Genomic DNA, 9535 nt, shown 5'->3' on the forward strand with positions numbered 1-9535 from the left:
TACAGTATGTATTTGAATCTGCCACATCAAGGTTTGAGATCAATTTCCGCTCATGGTTATCGAGCCGTTGCACATTTAATTATTTGTGGTTCTTTTCTGGTATTGGATTGTGCTGGTGGTGATGTAGTTTATATGATCCTAGTTTGTATTTGCCTCTAATGTCTAAAATGAATACGATCCTGTTGCAGCTGTCTTCTTTCTTGGGTTGGCCATCAACCTTAATTGTTGACATTAGCATGCTTTGGCATTGTTAACTTGGTAAGGCCCTGGTAGAGGATTTTCTTGCATTGCTCTTCCCCCTCAATATGATCTGTACTCATATGCTTCACTATGTCTGTCTAACTAGTATGCTTGCATGCTTGAGAATAACAAGAATTCCAGTTGAGATAAGTTCCCTAATTACAACATCTTTTATTGGAAGAGCGTCGAGATGCGGTAGTATTTTTTGCATTAGAAATGTCATTGTGATCCTCCAATTTTACAATGAATGGATGCATAGTTTCGTGTTTCTAGTGAATGCATCATTTGTGGAATTTAAGTTCAACTTGAGCTGCAAATGTGAAATTTACAAACTGCTAGTACCTATTGTTCATTCCTTGCTTACAGGAAAGTGGTTAGGCTCAGGTTGCCACGTAACTTGTGATTGTCTAATGTTCCAATGAGTCTGTACTCACTACAGGAAAATATGTAAATGAGCACGCAATTGCTTAGTTGCCACTAGCTTGTTTGTCTTTGGTGGTTCCCCTCTTTTTTTCACTGTTGAAGAAACTTAGGCAGCAGATTTTGCACTGACATTTTATTTGTGTAATCCATGTATATTCCCCCCAGGAAACATGCCGGTGATCCATGCCTGGAGGACGCCAAGCTTGCTTGGCATGGTCTTGGTGGCGGCACCCTACCATCAGATGGCATGCCACGAGGAGGGCCAAGCAGGCGGCGCCGAGAAAGGATGAGCCGTGTTCCGCCCTGAAGATGAGATGGCCAGTCTGTAGCTTCACCGACCTCTCCGCTTGTGCAGTCTTGAGACCATGACCTGTGGCCAGTAGGAGTGCGATGCAACTATCTTCGCAGGTACAGGGAGGGAGGGTGAGTTTGTAGTCTTTGCTCATGCTTACATTAATTGATTCGTGCTAGTAGTATGAATTTTTCTGTTGCTGCTCCTGTGTGATATGTGATATGTCAGATGGTCGAGCTCATGTGTTAAGAAGTTGTTTTGTTGGCTTGTATTAGTTGAGAATATAAGGTTGAAATTTTTGCTGATGCTTGCTTGCTGTTGGCTATCCCTGATCCAACATATAGCCTGTGTGTGTGGGGCTCGGCTCCTCTACAGTACTGTTGTTACTGCATGCGTGCTGTAACAGTTAGAATCTGCCACCCATTCCAATCGGATGGCTCTCTCTTCTCCCTTTAATTTCTTCTAAAAAATGGAAACAAACTGCTAGAATAATGGAGGGAGGATATCCTATGCCTCTAGACTTGGCGCCAAACTGCACGCACAGATTAGATGCTTGCGCGCTAAACAGCTCATATATGCTATCTGCCTAGTTTCTTAACATATGTATTCCAATAAAAATCTGGACACACACCACTTCGGAAAAATAAAGCTCACGAGATCAACAAATTCTGAAGACAGAAATTAACTTGTGTGGCTGTGTGCCCTCTCATGTGGAAGTGGAGCAGAGTCATGTAGGTCCGTCTGCGAAGCTGCTCCCTTGCGGATGGACGGAGGCACCGCGCCGACAGGTCAGCCGGCTCCAGCAACGAGCTGCCGCGCTCGCCGCTCTCTGGCAGCGCCGCACTTATTATCGCCTCCACCTCCCCAAGCAGTTATGCGAGCTCCCCGGCATGCCTTAGGCCAAGATATTCAAAAATTATAACTTACAAACTAGGACGGAGGGAGTATCAAGCTTGGCGGGAGGAAAGTTTCGGCGCCTTTGGTTCCCCCTTCCCCGCCACTACCGCTGATCTCGTCGCCCCCCACTCCCTCTGGCTTTGCCGCGTCCCCATAGCTTCCTAACTCCCAAACATCTAGCTTCCTAGATTTTGGTTAGATTTTGGTTATCCACATGTTAATGGCTCATATTTTGATGCATCACGAATTATGCATGATCGTACATAAAAAAACTCCACTACTGGTACATGCATAAGAACAACAACAATATGTTCACAATTGCCAGCAAATTGAGGCATCGTACAATTCTTCAACATGCTTATTGATGCCGACGGACAACAACTCAAATAAGGCAAATATAGATGATACAATCGCAACAATTTCATGCAACAACTTAACAGAAACTAGGGTTGGATAGATCAGAGTACCAGATCATGACTGCTGTCTCTTCCGGCTTCAGGGAAGACAACGGTGTGGTTCTCGAAGAAGCTACGGGCGGGCTGCTGCGGCGGAGGCCCTCTCACCGGCGGCCGAAGCAGATCATCGATGCTCAAAGGGGTTGACCTAGTTCGACGTGGCGCTGGCATGGACGACGAAGCTTCGATGTTGCTCGCCGATGGGTAGTAAGGATGGCTTCTCGTCCTCTCCAACTGCTGTGTTGCAGGCGTGTGGCCAAGATCTGGCGGGGCAACGCGTCGTGCGGCCTGATCCCTAGGCTCGTCTGAGCCGGAAGGGGTCAGCCCGATCCCTCAGATCGCCGGAAGTCGACCGTCGGCGTGGGGGCTGCTGGTTTCGGCTAGAATAATGGCGGTGGTCCTAGGATTCCAACTTGCGTCAAGATGTTGATCTTCCAGAGGTGTGTCCCCATCGATCTGGCTAGAGTGACGGGTTCCAGAAGGCTCCACCGGCTATCTCCCATAGGCACTTCATGTCTGGAGAATGCTGGATCGGGTGGGATTCGGTCGTGCGCACCCGTGTTTTACTCTGGCCGTTTGGTTTCAGAGGGAGCGTTTCGAAGCTCTGCTGGCTGTTAATATCATGGGGCACGTTCTCGTTCCATGGTGCTGGCAGAGAATGTCATGAAGGCCGAGATCTGAGGACTAGCAATGGAGGTTCCAATCTTTGGGGCGATGAGGAATTGGCTTGGTGATTCATGACTTGAAGCAGCGGCATGCAAGTGGGGGCGACTGCACAGGAGAAGACCAAAGTCCTACCTTTCAGGGTGAAAATCCAAGATCTGGCCTTAATTGGTTGTGCCTGGCAATGACCTTGTTGAAGGCATTGTTTTGAGAGCGAGGACCTTTTTCAGGGTGAAAACCCAGAAGCACAAGCATCGGTCCTTTTCGATTCAACAGTGCATGCATCAAGCTGAAGCTTGCTTGTACTGCAGAGCGAGAAAGTGCGTAGTGAAATTCATAGCATTGGTTTAATTGTTTTAATTGTTGAACTACTCCGACTGAAGATATCTCCATGTGGATTGATGAGGATTACTGTCTGAGAAAGATCGAGCGTCGCCGCCTTAGCTTGTGCTTCAACTGCGACGAGCCCTATGCACCCGGCCATATGGGCGACTTGGGTGTATCGTACTCAGACTGCCTGATGACTAGATGAAGATGCTGCATTCTTGGGTGTATCGTACTCAGACTGTCAATACATAGACAATATGGCCATATGGGCGATATCTGTCGGAATATCTGACACATGCCGGCAAAGTAAGTACTGAACGGCAGACATCTAATCGGAAATCCGATAACTGAAAGCAGAAAAGCAGATACGGTATCAGAGGCTGAGAGCTGTCTGGAGCTACTGGTGTTCATTCAGTCTATGCTACTTGAAAACAGATCATGGTCCAAAATCTTCACTCATTCCAAAATCTTCTATTTTTGGTTTCATCTCTGCAGGACAATCCAAGTGTTATATACCGCGTAGAAGAATAACTCATCTCATCACTGAGTATGAATAAGTGTTACAACAACCTAGCTACTGCACATACACTGGCCTAAGTACTTTATCTTTTGAGAGCACGGCGACAACAGGGGACAACAGAACACAGCCATGCGGACGGAACAAAGTAAAACAAAGAATTGGAGCAGGATGGGTTACCTGTTGGAAAATGTCGCTCGCCGCTTAGAACCTCCTCTTATCTCCTCCCGTCGTCTGCCACCACTGGCAACTCCTAACCACCCTCTCGCTCGCATCTCTCGGCCACGTCGGCGGTGCATCGGCAACAGACGGTTGCTCGCCATCAGAACCTTCTCGCGTCGTTCAGCCGGCCATGGCACTAACCCTCCTCTCCTCGACAAGTAAAAGTCAAAGTCACACGCGAAAGCCGCACGCGGTGTGTCACCAGGGGCCTCTACTTATAGAGTCGACTTGGAGAGGTTTGAATTTTTAGGAGGGAAGAGACTGTACGTCGGCAGGAAGAAGAAGAAGAAGACGAGGGGCAAGTGCTAACTTGGATCCTCTCATGATGATCTTCCCGTTGATTGTGGGGAGCCATCATGAATTGCTGAGACTGATTTGCCTTCCCGTTGATTGTGGAGAGCAAAAGTCACCTCCGTGGTGATTAAATGACCTGTAATTACGGGCTCAATTTCCTAGGGGTAATAATGGACTGCATTTCTCCAGGCGTTCACCTCCCTTGGAGTGTTCAGTTCAGTACTACTTACTATATACAAATGCTGTAGGTCTTAAATTCACCTTCACTCCAATCGGGAAGGACCTTTATTATCTACCTTAATTCTAAGAGTATAAAACACAAGGCGACGCTGGTGAAGCCATAATCATCTTCATTAAGTCTAAATCACATGCGAACCCACACATCGTCTATGCCGAGGAGCTTGTACTTATAGAGGCAATTTAGAGAGAGGGAGGAACAAAGATAAAGCAGGAAGAAAATAATGCATAGCTTGCTTCTCTCTTCTATTTGCCATGAACAGGAAGAAAATAATGCATAGCTTGCTTCTCTCTTCTGTTTGTCATGGATGGAGATTGGGGAGGATAGATGAACGATAGAGATGGGTGATACCGCGGATCGACATATTTAACGTTTTGCTTGCATGCATTCGGATTAAGGGCAGGAGCGCTAAAAATATCAATTCCAATCATTGCACAAACGTCGAGCGCTAGGAGAAGTATTTTGTGCCTGGTTTTCAAGCGACGGACTTTTCACTTTGAGTCGATGCCAAGAAAAGGTGAGGGAAACTTCACGGCAACGGATTTTTCATAAGGGTAATGAATCGTTATAGGTAAACGATTTGTGTGGGCACAACTGCTAGGACTTTTTTCCTAGAGCCCCAAACTAAGCAACCCATTGTACATGCCCTTACTTCCATTTAATCAACGGTTCCTAAAATTCTGGTTGCTACTTATCCCATAATTAGTGCAAATGGATGGACATGATGCTCCTAGAGTTAACTGATCTGGTCAACGATGGCCGCACGCCATGGACTCATAATTAGGGGCCTAATTTTCGTTCAAATTCCAAAACTCCACCAGGCACTGCTTGTTTTCATGTATCCTTTTGATTCCATTGGCCCTCCTTTATTTAAATGGAAGCACAAGAGAAGGGATGGATTTTGATTTAAATCCTCCACCGTTTAAATAATTGGGGTGATTTATTACCTATCGGAGCGATGCATGTATTTAACTGTGGGTGCTCAATTTTCTTCACTTTCTAAACTGGACCGACCGGAGTTGGCCAGAAGGGAGTTGGGCGGAGTTGGCTGCTTTAATGCAACAAAATTCAGGGACGTGTTTATTCCTGAATTAACGACCAATGTTTACATCAAGATACATTGATCGGCACCAGACGACCAAAGCATAAAACCGATGCTTGCAGGATATGGAGTGCATATATATGCTACATGCCATAGCAAACAAGAACACCAAATAAGTTGCCTATTGTCTTTATGAACAAAACACATTTGAATATACAGAAAACATGCTGATGCATGGATCCATTTATTTTGCACCACGCTTCTGAGAAGGTATAAATAGATTCACAATCAGATTCCAACTTTTCTGCAATGACAGAGAAAATATTAAGCTGGCTAGACGCTGCATCTCAGCCTGAATCTATACCCAACAAATCACTACATCACCTAATGCTGATGCATCAGGGCATATCCCTTCACCTAACACCAGTTATTCAAGAACGAAAAGAACAAAGTAAGCATGTCCCTCCTAGCCACACTTCTCCATTATAATGCTGATGCATCAGGGCATATCCCTTCACCTAACACCAGTTATTCAAGAACGAAAAGAACAAAGTAAGCATGTCCCTCCTAGCCACACTTCTCCATTATAATGCTGATGCATCAGGGCATATCACTTCCACAAACACCCGCTTCGGGCCTCCCCTACCACCACCGCTCCAAGAACAAGGCTCCACCGGCGGCTCGCCCATCCATCACCTGCATGCACAACAGTAGACCAAGAAAGAAAGATTACAAAAAGAGTATTTTTATACACCACTACTATAAGAACCGAGAGACCATTAGGAAAACCATAAGTGCAACCAAATAAGGAGAAAAAGGCCTATAAGTAGTAACTCATATCGGCATGCATATGAGAAAAGTACTGCTTAGATGGACTGAACCAGGATCAACAATTCCGTATCACTATTGGAGATATTCACTAGACGTAACTACCATATAGGCCATACCGTGCCAACAAAAAAATCAAGGAAGCAAATATCATATCAGTCTACCAGATTCAGCAAGAATATCAAGAGGAACATATTCAGCACATTGACTTCACAGTTATGAAATGAATAAAATATATGTGCATGCTTCTCTATCAATACCGTGATAGCCCTGTGCACTGATGCAATCACAATGGCAGGAGGGCATGAACATATGCTAATCGACATTGAGGTCATACAGACACATATACAAAATTTCCCAATGGATGGATAATTGCAAAGGGAGAAGGACAAGAATACAAGATTCTATACCTTGTTCCAGCTCTTCGGTGGTGACCTGAGAACCTAGCTGCCACCCTGCTACACCCCATGAACATCGCCGGACTCCAGCGTCTCAACAAGAACCTCAACGGACGCATGCAGCTCTCCATAGAACTTGCGGTATGCCAGCGGCTCCCTATGGAGCTCAATAGAAGGGATGGAGGCGGCCATTGAAGGGGAATTCAAAAACCGTCCGTCCAAACTTACAGGACTAAACGTGTATGACTCAACAAAAGTCCGTCCAAACTTCTGCTCAACATCCTTGGGCATTTCAATCTGGAAAAATATGAATACCCGTATGGCAAAACATTGAGAGAAGCAGGAGAAGAAATGTTGCAGTAATATTGAGTAGTAGGCACACACGACGTTTAGCGCTATGAAGAGGGTCTTGATGAGCTCATTGAACCAATAATCTGCAAGATAGAAAAAACATTAGGTTACAACTCTGCATATGCAATTAGAGTGACGAGTGGTAGTGTAAATACTACAGCAGAAGCACACCTTTGACTTGACCTTGCTGAACCCATCTAGATACATCACAGTTTCAGCTATCTGCTAGCTGTGCACATCCCACTTCTCATAGCTCCATGCAGTGCAGGTTTCCTCATAAGCCTGTAAACATAACAAGACATATAATGTAAGAGCTGTTGAATGATTTCAGTAGAGGTGTTGAGTTCTAACTCAAGCCTAAAAGTAGTAGTCACTCAGTAACTAGCGTATCTGCATATGAGAGAAAGCACCACTCGGATGGACAGACCAAGGAGTAACGATTCAACATGTGACTATTTCGGAGATATTTCGCTAGAGATACTAATATATAGACCATATGAGATCAGAAAATTTTCTTTTAAGAGGAAGAAGCAAGGGTCATACGATCATACAGTCCGCCAGAGCGTAACTTTTCATGTAAGAGCTGAACTGCTCAGATGAGGTGTTCAAATCCCCTCGAAGTAGCAACTCCGTGTATCAGTATAGGAGAAAATTAATACTTACATGGAGGACTTTCCATTTCATGAAAGTACTGTAACCCCTTGGCAGCACCGGCAATAATCTTCATCCGTGTATATTCCAGTCAAGAGGTTCCTTTCCAGTTGGAATGTCTAACAAGTAAATTATTTCAAATCAGATAGATAAGTGGATATTTCAAATAAAATGCTTTGAGGATATGAGATGCGCCCACGGATATTCATTAATCTAATGCATGGAAAATAATTTTGGTTTGAACCAGCCCAATAATAGTTAATGCTAAGATAACTGGTTTGGTCCTATGTACAGGACTTCTCAGGTTATTGCTTTCCCTATTGCCAGAAGACAAAATCACAAAAGAAAGGTTTCAGATACAAGAATATCTTTTGACACAGTGGATACAAAGTTTTGTTAAAAGGGTTTCAGCTCAACACCAAATGTGCATGTTCAACTATGAGAATTTGGTGTATAGTTCAATGATAAATATTACTACCAACTAAATGAGCACTCTACCCTAGCTCGTAGGATGCATATCACATCCCGCACTTTCAACTACTACGGACAAACCAGATGCACTTAAAGTCTCAAAGTATTTATGTTTGCAGCTAAATATAGATCACATGTGCCTACTAGGCATCACTTCCACATTTCGAATTGTTCCTACAACCTAACAGAGTGTCCTATAAGACAAGTAGAACATAACAAATGACTGATTCATGATCACCATGGTTTTAAAGGCGCCAAGGCGTCCCAAGGCGATGGGGGGCGCCTCAACGCCTAGGCGCTCAAGTCGCATTGCAAGGCGACGCCTTTGAGGCTGCCTTGCTGGAAGCAAAGCATCAGCTAGGTAGGATGAGCAGAGGCAAGCAGAGGCAAAGCAGGCAAGAAGAAGTGCATCACATACACACACCAAACACCACCAAGACATCAAGAGAAGCTGTCATGGAAGCTGTACATTGTTTCCCCTCTGGGAGAGGGATGCACCAGTGGGAGGAGTCGCCAGAAGCTTGGCCAGAAGCTTGGCCGGAGCTGGGGAGGCCGGCAGATGAAGGAGCAGCAGCAGATCTGGCCAGAGTTGGGGAGGTCGCGTCAGAGGGACTCCCCCTCTCTCTCTTCCCTCTCTTTCCACTATAGATGGCCCTCAATTTCCCTCCCAGCCCGCCATTTCTGTTTTCCCCTCCTGCCAGCCCAAAGTTTCCCGCGCACAGAGAGGCGTCCAGATTCTTGCAAGGCGGCGATTTCGCACCTAGGCGACGCCTTTGGACGCCTCAGAGACGCCTTTGGACGCCTTGGGCAGAAAACAAAGGCGACGCCGACGCCTTGCCCTCCTGGAACGCTCGGACGCTTAAGCGTCGCTTAGGCGACGCCTTTAAAACCATGATGATCACGCACCGATGCCGGGCCAAGAACAGAGAAAGACATCAAAGATGGTGTTTTCATAGACGACCACCAACGTGACGTCAACCCTGGCAGTTGTAGGTACATGTCCGTGTAGAAGTTCCTCCCCGTGCTCCAGCCAGCGTCAGGCTGTGAGGTAGACCTAGCCATAGAGGATCTGGTGGAGGATGCCACTGAATAGGAACAAACATAAGCATAGCTAATTATGTATGATAATCTGGTAACCATTTCTACTCCGCAGGTTTAGTGGATTTAGCTTTTAACATGTCATGAACAGTCAAAAACTACAATAGAAGGCACGCCTGCAAGAGGAA

At 45.6% G+C, this 9535-nt stretch overlaps 1 long non-coding RNA gene across 1 annotated transcript; it reads right to left on the reverse strand.

Moving 5' to 3' along the window:
* Positions 1 to 6180: 6180 nt before the first annotated feature.
* Positions 6181 to 7472, reverse strand: LOC124670173. Its single transcript, XR_006992424.1, has 4 exons — positions 7359 to 7472; positions 7221 to 7270; positions 6849 to 7133; positions 6181 to 6306 (listed from the first exon to the last, which is right to left on the reverse strand). It is a non-coding gene; the product is annotated as an uncharacterized LOC124670173 (long non-coding RNA).
* Between the last annotated feature and the right edge of the window lie 2063 nt (positions 7473 to 9535).

Source organism: Lolium rigidum, chromosome 7, assembly GCF_022539505.1.
Source record: "Lolium rigidum isolate FL_2022 chromosome 7, APGP_CSIRO_Lrig_0.1, whole genome shotgun sequence".
NCBI classification, from domain to species: Eukaryota; Viridiplantae; Streptophyta; class Magnoliopsida; order Poales; family Poaceae; genus Lolium; species Lolium rigidum.